Source organism: Sorex fumeus, unplaced genomic scaffold, assembly GCF_029834395.1.
Source record: "Sorex fumeus unplaced genomic scaffold, SorFum_2.1 ptg000033l, whole genome shotgun sequence".
NCBI lineage: Eukaryota > Metazoa > Chordata > Mammalia > Eulipotyphla > Soricidae > Sorex > Sorex fumeus.
Genome location: NW_026606090.1, coordinates 7623164 through 7637193, shown reverse-complemented (window position 1 = coordinate 7637193; position 14030 = coordinate 7623164). Strand labels below are relative to the sequence as shown.

At 43.3% G+C, this 14030-nt stretch overlaps 1 protein-coding gene across 9 annotated transcripts in view; it reads right to left on the bottom strand.

Annotated features, from left to right (window-relative positions):
• The window catches only part of CAMK2D (calcium/calmodulin dependent protein kinase II delta), a 262278-nt gene that overhangs the window by 78872 nt on the left and 169376 nt on the right, over positions 1–14030 (bottom strand). The window lies entirely within an intron of this gene.

Here is a 14030-nt window from a genome sequence, read left to right as displayed (position 1 = left end):
AGAGAAATTAGTTACTAGGATAGCACTTTGTGTGTGAAAGGGTCTAGGTAAGTGATCAGCGTCTATAAAGATATCCACAGGGTAAACTTAAGTGTGCATGAAATTCTACTTTTTTTTCCTGGTTGCCAAATGCCTAGAAGAATGTCTTTCACCAAGAAGGGATAGGGTAAGTAAGTATGGGAATGCATGGATGTAAGACAAGATGCCACTATTCATGAACTTTGCTACGATGATGGACAGAGTCATCTTGATTTGTGGTCCCTGCCTCCCTGAGCAGGGATGAAACACACTTAGAGGAAACGAAGCAAGGAGTCTGGATGCATGGAAGAGTTTGTCTCTGCAGAGGCTGGAAATGATCCCAGATGTTGCTCTGGAAAATTCTGATCAAACTACTTCATGCTTTCCCTACATAGAATTTCCATGTCTCTTCACCATTGTAAAGCACCTTGGTTATTCTGGGAAGCCGTCTCATTTTCCTTGCAATACAATCTTCGGCTCCAAATAATCGATTGAGATGCCAGAAGGTGGGCGAGGGAAGCAGCTCAGGATGTACGGCCTCAGGGGGCAGGTGACCCTTGCTTGCAAATTGCATCATTTCCTAAAGCTTGAAATGCCCAACCTCATTTCACCCAGGTGCACCAGGCCTGAAGTTCACTTTTTAAAAATCCAAAGAACCTTCCAAGTCGATCCTTTCTCTGCCTGTCAGCTGCCCTCGCCCTTGCCCAACATATTCATTTCTTTTTCCTCCTTGAACCCCCTCAACAGTTGGCTCCGCTTTCCACACTGGCTTCCTGTAATCCCTTTGCCAAGCTCCAACAAGAGAGCACTTTGTAAAATGAAATCGGAGAATTTAATCTCCCAGCTTTAAGCCTTGGCTTAGTCCCCACACACGGAGTAGGGAATACACATTTCTTCTCCTGAACTCCAAGGCCCTCCTCAGCCTCAGCACCCTGACCCACCGACAGTGTTTGTTACTTTGCATTCTTCACCCCAGGAGTGGAAGGGTTTTGGGTGAGACTGGGCCACCCTCAGCTCCTCCCTGAGGCCACCTGCCTTGCAGTCATTTCCGTGGTTCTCTGCAGTGGAATCCCTCCTAGATCCTTCTCTGGATTTAGGTTTCTGCTCCCGACATTGTATCCAGAGGCTGTTTCCTGATCAGCCACCAGCTCCTTTCAAGTATCCCGCTGTATCATCCTGTCATCTTCACAACATTAAAGATGCTCTAAAGCTGTCCTGCTGGGCTCAGTGGCTTATTTATCGCTCCCCTTCCTCCAGAGTCATTACCCTGTCACTTCCAGCTTGTCACCTACTGTTTCCATACCAGGCATGCACTTGATCTGTTGGCTGGAGTCACGATGGAATAAACGGATTCGCTGGCATGAATATCAATCAACCAGGAAAAGCCAATCAGAGTCGGGGAGTAAAGATGACAGCACAGTCAGGGCCACATTTGCCGAAGACAATGAGCGTGGAAGGGAGGGTCTTGTCCTGCATTTGTGGGCCAGTGACACTCTGGTGTCACGCAACCATCTACGCTTTGGGATACTCATCTCTAAGATGGTCAAAACAGCGCTAAAGGGTATGATGTGAGCATCCTGAGTTGAACAACATAGCACCAAGCAAGTGGCAGGTACTCAGAGAAATGATATAATTATAACTCCTTATAATGAAGAATTTTGGGGTGACCAGACAGCAGGCCTAGAATTTTGAGTATCAGCTTTACAGATCTAGAAGCAAAGTGATTAACACTCCCTTGTTATTCAAACCACTGATGTATAAAGAGAACTGCTCCTAATTTGGACACCTCTAATGATTTCTAGGGTGCAGCCATTTCTTATTGGAGCCCACTATTGCATAAAATGCACCCTCTGAACCATGAGCAACTCTGGCCTGAAGCATTGTCACCACTCTCCATGTGAAAAGTTTTGTTCACTGTCTCAAACAAAACTCTGCACACAAAACAAAATCTCTATAGCCCCCATCCCTCTCCTTCCCCACCAGCACCCCCAGGCTGACCTTGCCTGACATAGGGCAGAAGCCCAATGTCACTGTCAAATCTTGTCTATGGCAACACTGCTGAACTAAAAGTTTCTCTTAGATACAGGCTGGGGAAAGCAGAACACGAATCTGGGCCTGCTGGGTTCAAGTCATGGGGTGCTAAAAGAATTGATGAGGACAGGGAGATGGTTTGGGCAGAGCAAAGTCAGTTGATTAAATGAGTGCGCGGGTCAGAAGGATATGGCAGAAAAAGAGAAACTTGCTTGACACAATCTTGGGGAATCTTTGGTATCTCTGGGCTGCTTGGGTGGGGAGTCTCTGCTCTCTACAGATGAATTCATTCCAGGAGACTGGTGAGTGGGAGATGTGGAGCCAGTTCTGGGAAGGAAGTGAGTGGCCTGTGAATACCTGAGCCAGTCCTGAGAAGGGAGTGAGATGCAGAGACACTGATTTGCGCCTAATGCGGGGCCAGTTCTAGGAATCTAAGTGGCAGATGATGAAGAGAATATTCTGCTGTGCCACCTCTGTGACAGGGGGTGTCCATGCTGCTTCTAGGAACTGAGCAGCAGAACTGAAGGACCCTGCAGCCACCAGAGTCCCTGGGGCAGCATGGCAGAAACTTTGGACCTGGGAGTCAAATGAGGCATCTCTTCAGGAGCTTATGCCAGACTACGCCATAGACTATCCAGCAGTGTCGTGCATCTGCTCCCAGGATTCTGAGCAGTTTGCTTCTAAATGTCTCACCCGACAGTTTGGGAGAATTGCATAATATTTAATACAAGCTGTTACAGTACAAGAGTCTCTCCGAGTTTACTTCCCGCTTTTCTTTCGTGTGAATTATAACCCAATGAGTGAAGAATGCAGTTCTAAGGAGATGAGAACACTCCGTTCTTCCACCGATCTATTTCTATTCCATAATTTTTACTATTTGGGCTGGAGCGATAGCACAGCGGGTAGGGCGTTTGCCTTGCACACAGCCAACATGGCCGACCCGAGTTCGATTCCTCCGCCCCTCTCGGAGAGCCTGGCAAGCTACCGAGAGTATTCGATATGCCAGACACAGTAACAACAAAGTCTCCAATGGAGACGTTACTGGGCCCGCTCGAGCAAATCGATGATCAACGGGAGGGCCTTTACCTTACCTTTACCTTTACTATTTGAAGCCAGGTGTGCAATTCTCTCCAATTTTCAAAGAGCTGAAATAACTTGCTGATAGAATAAAGCACCCATCAAACCTGGTGGTGGGGAGGGAAACCCTCTACTGCCGACTGAAAGGTGTCCAACAGGGACTCTATGAGTCTCTTATGTTTGTCACTCTATGGGGCACAAAATATTACTAAAAATAAGGCTCTTACGTATCATTCTCTGTTACCAAATTAATTTTGTGATAAAGTTATTACTTTAATTGCAGAAAATTTGAGTAATAGAAACTAAGGAACCAAAACCCATTTGAGATGCTCTATGAGAAGGAATGCTCTCTCTCACTCAACTAGGATAGGTGGTATTCAAGGTTAAGGCAGCAGTGATCAGCACAAGGAGGAAATGAGAGGGAAATATTTGAAATCACGCAGAAAAAGTCAGAAAAATACTATTTTACATGTTCCTACTCATACACCAGTTGAAATTTTGTTTTATTCTTTTACAACTTCTTGAGGAGGTTAGTTAACCTCTTTATCCATTCTATTATGTTAAGTTGAATATTTGTTCAGTTTCTATTTCATAAAACTAAGTACTAATTCTGTTACTACAGTTCAATAATACAGTTAATGTTTTTCATATTCTAAAAGTAAGAACAAGAATTTTTGACTGATCGACACTCCTTGTTTCAATTCTGACACTGCAGCATAAATTGGGATTTGCAACAAGAACAAAAAATTCTCTATGTAAACCGAAGGGAATACATTTGTGTGTGTTGAAAGATTTCAAAAGAATACTGGACCTTGTTTTAAATAAAAATACAGAAAATCATACATTTTCAGAACTTCTGACTTCTGGCCTGAGACAGAATTTCTTCTCTTGGATTCCTCAGACACTATGGTAGAGAGAAGTCAGTACCTCTGTCATTACTGTAAACCTACTTTATCAATAAGCGTATTTGGTAAAACCTCAGATTTCCCAATTTAGTCTCTTTGCAGGAGATTGTTTTGGTCATACTGCTTCAGTAAGCAAAAAGTACAAATTCAACTTTCCTCAGGTCTGTAAGGAAAAAATACAAACTAGCCTAAGAATCATTTTCCCATCACTAGTATCAAGTCCAGCTCTAGGTCTTTTAGTCTGGGCAACCCTGTCGCCTTCTGTTTGGTTCTTTTCTTTATGAAACAGGTTGGCTGCAGAAAGACAAGATGCCTTCAGTGGCCTGAAAGAGCTGGTACTCCTGAGACTGGGTCTTTGAAAGATGATGCCAATTCTGCACCTTAACTGTGGCCTGCCACCTGCATCTTTCCGGGAAGCTGTACCCACTAACCTGGGAACTCTGAGGAGGAAGATCACTGAGTGGAATTCCAAGCCCTGACATCTGCTGAAACTGAGAATTAAAGGCATAGGGTGGTGTTTTATTAAGCCTCTACTTTGTCACTCATGTCTTACACTGGTGTTTCACAAACTGTATGGAGGAAATAATACTGGGTCCGTCAGGTTTTGCACAGTTCAGCTGTAGACAGCTAGAAAGCCGTGGACCTGAGACACATATATGACTCAGACTTGATACTTTATGGTTAATAATATTGTAGTGGAGGCCACACCTGGAAGGGCAGTGAAGGTGGGGGAGGGCATGCAATGCTGGGGTAAACTGAGGGCTTCTTATAGGCAAGTTGTGTGCTCTGCCATTTGGCCAAACCTGCCCCTACACCCCTACCCCAACCCTTTGCTCCTGTACTCCTATGCTTTTAAGCACGATGCTGACTGTATTCTGTAACACGCAGGTTCTGAATACAGCCTATTTTACTTCACCAAATTTCTAGGCAGAGATTTTGATCATTTGTGCTATAACAATTATGTGAAATTGTATTTGACACCAGAAAAGCACAAAGATGATGACAACAAAGCAAGCTCTAAAATGGTGGGCAGAGAACTTGGACCAGCAAGGGCAATTATCTGGAAAGTTTGAGGCATGGACTGAGAGAAATTGTGATATCAGAAATTGTGAATCAATGATCAATCAAGTTTCCACAACAGAGGAGTCCGAAACCGTTTTGCCCATGACAAGGAGGAGATAACTGTTCCTTGAAAAAGGGACAAAGACGGGAGGCTCCCCAGATTCAGTCATGGGGAATGGCAACCCATTTTGGCATTCCTTTGCCCTGTGGGGAAGCTGCTGCATTCCAGGGGTCCATAGTTCTGACAACCAAGGATCTTAACACCTTGCCACCTGTCTTGCTCTTCTCGTATTTTCAGAGAACGGCATATTTATGGAAATCCCTAGATCGGTGGCTACAAAAATGCTTGGGAGAAAATGGAGAAAGATTTCATATTTATTATAGACATTGGAAAAAAGAAAAAAGAAAAAATAAACACATACAACCTTAGACTAACTGAACAATGATCACTAATTATGCCTGAGACCAAGACTCTGAAGAGCAATTATCAAAGGTGACAACTGATTAAAAAGCTCTTAATGGGGAAAGGACATTAATTAGAAGTCTGTGATTTGCATTAAAATGCTTTTTTAAGCACTGTCTGTAACAATGTCCTCCCCTTGTTCATCAATTTGCTCGAGTGAGCACAAGTAACGTCTCCATTGTGAGACTTGTTGTTACTGTTTTTGGCATATCAAATACACCACCGGGAGCTTGCCAGGCTCTACCGTGCGGGTGAGATACTCTCAGTAGCTTGCCGGGCTATCTGAGAGGGATGGAGGAATTGAACCTGGGTCGGGGGTGTGCAAGGCAAACGCCCTACCAGCTGTGCTATCGCTTCAGCCCCCCCCACTTTTTTTTAATGAAATTTAAAGTTTTAAGTAGAGAGCTCAGAATTGTTACTAGTTCATCATTTAAGCTGACAACAGAAAACTCAAACTGCAAAGCTTTTTGGTAGTTTTAAATACATCCTGGAAATGATATGAAGCTAGACCAAATAAAAGATCTTATTTTTTTTTCTAATAGCAATGCAAAAACAAAAATGACAAGTGATAAAAACGAGTTGTATAGTTTTAATAGTACAATCGTTTCTTAGGGCTAGGTCAGTTTCTGATTTCTTTTTATAAAATCTGTAGCTATCTGCCTTTGGGTTTCGTTATCCATTTATATTACATTTTTGTTCTATGTGAGATGCTAGTTTCAGATTATTAACAGAACAGACTGCAGTGGAGAAGTGCAAAGACCAATTTGAACATGACAAATTTAATTAACTCCAAAAAACAGTCTCAAACTTCAAAGACTCACAATTGAAAACCTTCTGAGATTATTCAGAAAATGCACACATACAAAAGCCAGGATAAAAGTGGCCCAATGTCTTACACCAGGAAAAGGATGTTGAACATTTCTACTGGTGGAAATTTCAGTGGTAAACGAGCATGGAATCTTCACTGAAACACACACACACACACACACACACACACACACACACACTCAAATATCTCTCTATTATCTGGAAGCTTCCAGTTCCTGAATTATGTAGCCTCTAAAGGTGATGCTTGGAAGTCCTGTATACACCACTGGGCTGAGGGTTGCTTCTTTCCTGGGGTTCTATGTTGGAATAACCTAGTTAGGCATCCATCAGATTTTCTAAAGCTTCTTTGTTCTCAAGTTTTTATTGTTGGAGGATTTTTGGAGATGATTTTTCTACTATTGCCTCATTTATTTAGACATTACAATTAAATTTCTGATTTGCCTGAACATTCCGGAACTGACTTTAATGATCTCCTATCAGGAAACAACATGACTTCTGAAGGGTTTAGGTGCGTCACAGGCCATTTCCTCAGATACTCTCAGCCCCTATTGGCCTAACTAGCTTCCTCCACATGGAACCCCAGGGAAGAAGCAACCCTCCGCCCAGCGGTATAAACAGAGCTTCCACGCATCACCTTTAGAGGCTACATAATTCAGCAACTGGAAGCTTCCAGATAATAGAGTGACATTTGAGAAGTATCTCTAAGTTTTCTAACTCCTACCTTTGAACAGACAGAAATGCAGACTTCCTCTTCCCTCTTACTCAGAGATTTCTCTCTGTTTGAAGGATCAAAGGCTTCAGGCAAACCCGCTTTCTTTCCTTGTCAACCTTACTTTTTAGTCCCTTCTGATTTTCACCTCTCCTTGCTGCTTTCACTACTCTACTGGCCTACAAATGCGTTTCCCAGCTAAATCTTTCACCCCTCACTCTCTCTCCAGCCATTAAGCGCTGTTAAAGGCACACCTGGGGGCGCTCAAGAGCCACTTCCTAGAGCAGTGCTTGAGGCAACCATGGAGTGTCACGGGATTATGTCCAGAGCTCCTCGTGCAAATCTTGCACCCCATCTCTTTGAGACATCTCCCTGACCTAATCTCTCATTTTTAAAAACTACTCTGGCCAATGTCCTATGGATCAAAAAGGCATTGCAAATTGCATAAAATATATTCTCTATAATCAGCATCATCATATTATGGTGGATTTATTACATTATTCCACTCAAATCGATCTATATACATCATTCCTCCTTCTCCTGATCATAGAATTTAGGGGCTCATCACATTTTGCCAAAGGTGAAAATTCTAGCTCCAAATACTTCAGACTTGCTCCTTTCTATATCTCAGTTAGTTTTTCACAGACTCCTGGACAGAAGAAGAAAGTCAGTCCTCCAAATTCTTTACTCCTTTTTACAAATATTCTTCTCGTTGCTGCTTTGGTTACTATTCTCAAATGTAATACAACCATCTTGGATTCTACCAAGAGCTTCTGAATGCGTCAGGTTTGAGATCCCCGAAAGAATTACTGAGATTTGTCTCTTCAAGCACAGAAAAGAAGGATAATAATTTCACAGGCATCCATCATGAGTCGGAATCCAAATATCCTGACTGCTCCCGGCTGACATCAAGCTTGAGTCTTGTTCTCGACACGGAGGCACTTCCCTACTCTCCCTCCACACCAGGTCATCACTGGATTCTCATAAATTTGTTAGCAGGCCAAAAGTGTGTCCCTGGTTGGGTTTCGCTGAGAACAACATTCCTTTGTTGATGCCAATGGAAAGATTCTAGGATGGTTTGTGAGTTGGGTCTTCACTGTGTCTTCAAAAATGGGTAGAGATGGTGACAGCTGAAGGTACCCAGATAAGGCCCCAGCTCCAGGCCTGAACCCGCTGCCTGTTCACCTTGGGATATGATCCTTTGCTGCCCGGGGTATTATCAGTAGGGTCTGCTGCAAGATCATCGCCCCCAGAGAGCTCCAGCACCACCTCACCACTTCTCGGAGCCCTGGGCCCTGTATTCCCTCTGTCACAGACACGTGACCACCATTTTCTACTTTGGTTACCAGAATGTGAAGCTGGGTGACCTAGGCTGAGGTCTTTACTTTGCTGTGGACGTTCCTCCTGGTGCTCTGTTCAGAAGGACTCAAAGTGTCTCGGAAGGGCCTTATGTAAAGGGCCCAGAATGCGCACCAGCAAGCAGCAGCTACTTTGCTAGCCTCACCTCTGGCAGATGTTGCTCACGTCCTCCAGGTGGTCCTGAGCTATGGGTGCATGCTGACCTCCATGAAGTCCAGTGCCTGTCTCAAGATGGCTGTGTTGGCAGAATACCTGTCCTTCTGCCGGAAGAACACCATGCTTCTAGACCAGGACTTGGCAGAACCTTGCATTAGCCTGCACAAGCCCCCTGAGTGGCAGGTGTCAGAGGCCCAGGGCATAAGATAGGACACATCTCCTCCACCAGCTCCGCTCCATTCCTACCTCCTTTCCTTCCTCGGTCCCCTTCTCCCTTCCCCAGAGAAATTTTAGGGGATTATGGCTCTAGAAAACCCAGAACCCAAATATTGCAATAAAAAAGCCTGAGACTTTGAGACTCAGTTACCCCCTCTCCAACTAGCTGGAGAACACTGTCAATGAAAGCGTTATTCCAACAGGTAGCAGTGAGATGCTGTCATTCAACAATACGGTACTCCTGAAACCCAGTTCTGTGAGGTTGTGTCTTCCTTTGTCAGTAGCACATGGTGTGAGACATCGGAGGAGGAAGTTGAAGGAAAAAAGTAAAATAAACAGAAACATTTGTGTACTCATGTTTAAAATCTCAACAAACCCATGAGTCGCTCTAAAATAACATCTATAATGACACAAAATCCAGGTAGTAAAGGTGATAATACTTCCCTGGTAGGGATATACTTCTTTGCATTGGCTGAAACTTACAAAGGGGAAAAAAAAACCCCAACTGTTTATTTGAAGATTAACATCCACTCCCTGGATAGGAAGAGAACAGACAGACTAATGCTATGTGCCTCTGTGCTAATTGCTGTGTTTCCATGCGGCAAAATGTAAAACAACAATTAGAGAAATGCCTCATTTGCCCCGCATCCTTAGGAATGGAGATATTTTCTTAAGTTATTTTTTCCAGCTAACAACAACAAAAGTGACTCTCTAAGTTCTAAAACTTAACTGTCTTGATGGTTATGTAAAATGTTACTTTAAATATATCTTTATCCTTAATTTGAATATACAAAGTATAATTTTTAAATAACACAAGGCCATAATTATAATTACTGAGTTCTGCATTCTGTACAGTTTTGGGTGCTGAAGAAGTGAGCAGAAAAATCTGCCCCAAGCTTAACCCTCTCAAACCACACGGCTTTTCTGGTTCTTTCTTTGATATTTCTTTTGTACCCATGATTGAAATTTGCTTATTGTCTTCCTCGGTCAGAGTGTCAATTCCTTAATAGAAGTACACTTTTCTCCTATTTTTAAAGAGATAAGTTTGTGGGGGAATACTGAGAAAATTCTCTTCTTTTAGCTAGCCCTGTTTTCCATTAACGCTGAGAGTCTTTGCTTTCTCAAGCTCCCTGTTTCTTTGCTTATCATAGTGTTTACATTATGTACACACATACATTCTCCTTTATAGTTGACAATAATTTCTGGAATCATTCAGTGTTTGTGTTATCTTAGGAAGGAGAGAACGCTTACAGCCAGGCCATCAACACCATCATTTCAGTCATGAATTCTTGATTTGGAGTTGAAATGTCAGATTTCAATTTTTTTTTGTAGTTTCTCAAGCCTCCCCTTCCCTCCCCAGGGAATCTGGTGAAGGTAGGCATGGGGTACTTTTTTCTCACTGCCCTGGATGTTTAATTAACTCTTTCCTCCGCTGGATCAGAACACGGCTCAGATTCAAATTCTGATTCAAAATTTCCTGGAGCAGACTCTATGCTGTTGAGAGATTTCATTCTCGACTCACTTTTCAGATAGTCTCTTGAGCTGTCTCTTCTGCTCATGCTTTCACTTTTTTTCTACTCAGGAACTCAGCAGTTGCTCAGAGGTGGAATTTGATTTTGTAGCTATTAGATTTTCTAAAGCTTCTCTGTTCTCATGTTCTTTACCCAGATATACGATAATCATCACAAGTCCTTTTCCTCTGCCACTAAACAGATCACTAGTGTCCACGGATTCCTGTCTACCTTGGTCAGAAATGAAGTCTATGCAGCCTTGCTGTTCCTTCCGGTATGAGATCCCTTTTGCCGTCCACACATTGAGGTCTTGACTGAGCGTGTGGGCTGATAGAGTCGTTCTCATGTGGGAAGCCACAGGGAGCTTTTCTGTGGTGACTGGTGCTGCAGTTTTTCCTCCCTGGGCTTTTTGCTATACAGCAGATGTTTATTTTCTCAGTTGACTCTCATAGCATTGTATAATGGTTCATCTGAGCACCATACCAGAGCATTTTATCCCCACTCTTCTCTGTTTGGATGTCTGGGTCAAGAGCTGTGTTTGCTCTGAGAGTTTGGAGAACTGGAGAAGACTTTGGTGCCGTTCAATGAGCTCCTGTGGGACCTAATCCTGCTGTCTCTTGGCCTCTGAAAAAACTGGAAGCCAACCATGCTGGCTGTTGTTATCATTAGACTATATGGGCTCCGTTCTTAGGCTCCAGCTGATACTATGTAGCAGAGTCCGACCCTGGTCACTGGTGGAACTTCCGTATTCTGTCATGCCCCATCCCATCCCACCCTCCCCTCTGTTTCTTGCTCTGAGGCCTCTGCATCGAATACTTGCCGTTCAGAAGAACAGCAAGATAAGGACCAACTAAGTGTGTTTTGCTACTTATTTGGGCAACTGTGAGGCTGGCTGGGATGGGATTGGCTCAGTGGTCCAACTTTCCAGGTGCAGAGTGGGCATGCCATGCCACCTCTGTTTGATTTAGAATTGTTTCTTTCTTTTGGGGGAGTGTGTGTGGGGAGACACCAGAGACAAGGGTTTCAAAAGTATTGCTTTTAGCCAAAGGTGTTGTTTTCTTAGCCAAGGGTCATTTGGGATTGTGTAAGATCATTAAGGGCCACAACACATGATACAGAAAGCATTTATGCATCCATGTCTGTCCTGTCAACATGGATCCAGGCTAGATCACAGAATTTTTCAGAACTTAGATGATCCAAGACCTGGGCTCTCTCCATCCCTGGCTTAAGCAATGTCCCCCCATTCCTTACTTGGTTCAATTTTTAAAAAAGTCTTAGCAAGTTGGGCTTCTTTGGGAATGGAGTGAAGGAAGGGAGAGTTACACTTTATGTTGTGGTTTCTCGAAGTAGCTTAAACCAAATATTTAACTTAAAATTTTAAAGCAAAACTATTTCACAGAGATAGAATTTAAAAGTACAAAATGTAGCTAAAATTTTCGTTTTACCTATTTTCCAAAACAAACAAACAAACAAACAAAACCAACAGAAAACCCTGATGATTTAACTGGGAAATTTAAGAAAGAAATCAAAGTCAAAAGGTCACTTTTATGTCAACTCAAGAAGCAAAGCTGAGGGACAGTCAGCTACCACTTCTAAATGACTTTGCATCACCATCACACCTATCCATTTAGTAAAACTCAGGGCAATTAAGAAAATCATTTTTCAAAAGAGCATCTTCAAAAACCAAGTCCCCTAGCTACCGAATGAGCTCCCTCATGTGTGGGACTTAAAGAGACGCAGCACAATAGCAATGAAGGACGAAAGGCAATACAATGGGAGGACTGACGCACAGAACTGAGGGGGTAGGGTACTGAGAAGGAGAGGTACGGGCTCCTAAGGGAAAGGGAGGCGGGTGCGCTGGTACAGGGTGTGGTGATGGAAGTACGTGCATGAGAAATCATTATTAATAATATTGCAAACCCCAAATTTTTAATTAAAGAAGTTAAAAAATTAAAATAATAGAAAATAAATCAAGTCCTCCCAGCCATTAAGAAAGTCGTCTTCAAACACAACCACATCCACTCTCCCTATGTTAAAAAAAAAAAAAAGTTTAAAAAACATACTTATTATCCGACAAAGAATTCCTTATGGACGTGTCCTTGGAAGACTTCTGGGGAGGAACGCTCCTCTGCGGAGAAGCTTGCCCATGGCAGAAAGGCTCCACAGGGTTCCAAGTCTTCCCCCCCCCCCCCCCCCCCGCCCCCTCCACCCAATCGCTGCATCTTTCCTAGCCCTGGCTGCCACTTTTCTTGGGAATTAGCACTTCCGTTCTCAGAGCAACACCACGCTCTCCCTTTTCCTTCCCCCTAAGCTGAGGGCTTCCTTAGCAGGTCGGAAATCGCCTGATATTGCTCTGAAGGGAACGGATTATAGACCAGAAGTGCATTTCATTAAACTGTTTATGAGAAATAGTCCCTGCGGACAGAGCCAACTTCCCACACCCGCGGCTTCCTCGCCAAGGTTTCTAGGAGGGGGCAAGGAGCAAGGGCTGCTCCCCATGCGACGTTCTCTTCTCCTGCGTGTGCTCGGGCCACATCTGACTAGAGTCGTGGTATATGGACCTACCTGGGGTCCTTCTTTTCTAGGCCCTGTGAGTCATAGTGGGAAACACTCAAGCTTCCAAAATATGGGAGTAATGTCCTCTCTTGGTTTAGTTCTATTTTGAGGCCAAACATCATGATCTCAGTACTTAAACTGTTGATCCACATTTCTGATACATTTAGCTAATTTATAGAGCAGTGGAAAGTGACATCGCCGAAGCTCAATGAATAATCTAATTCCTTTGAACTCTTCAAATTTTAGGGCTCTCTATAATGCCAAAAATTATGAGCCTTTTCCAAGGACCTGGTTTATATACACCAATGAACCTAAGTAGAAATGATCTTCCGTAGCATGTTCACTGAATTGCTGTAATAGATCAATCACATCCTGAAATGAATTCAGTCTAGCTTCTGTAAGTCTGGCCATATTTTCCCAAACTTGGATAGAATTCTTAACTAGAAAAGAGAAGGGGGAAAATTCTTAAAATCCAAAAGTGAGGGGAGGGGCAGAGCGATAGTACAGCAGGTAGAGCACTTGCCTTGCACACAGCCAACCAGGGTTCGATTCCCAGCACCCCTGTATCGTCCTGAGGATTGAGCCCTGAACACAGAGCCAAGAGGAAGCCCTGAACACCATCAGGTGTGGCCAAACCAAAATCCTGTTTTATAAAACTCTAAAAAACATTAATACATTGTTTTAAAAAAAATCTAAAAGTGACCTGATGATTCATTTTTTAGCCTTAAGCTTCACAAATTCTTGGGAGTTCCTAGCCAGAAACACTAAGTGCACTGAGAACACTTTGGGAAAGAGATCAGACTCTGAAGCAAAAGGTTTGTCTGGGCTCAAACATGGACATCAGACCACTGACAAGGGCTCAGGTAACTCAGGGAACCTCCTTAACTGACATAGGCTTATTGTCCTTAATTCAATGATATAAGAGAAGCCACTTCCCCAGGTTTTAAGGAGGACTAGATGAACTAATGTATTCAAGGCAATCCTAATTAATTAGGCCAATGCTCCACTCTCTGAAGTATTATGAAATCATATATTCCCTGAAAGATTAGTCCTGCAGTCAGGTCTGATAGATTGGTGCTGGGCACTTCCGGGTCACCCCTAATTGTGCAGTGGGCATGGGGGGTGCTGGGGATTGAACT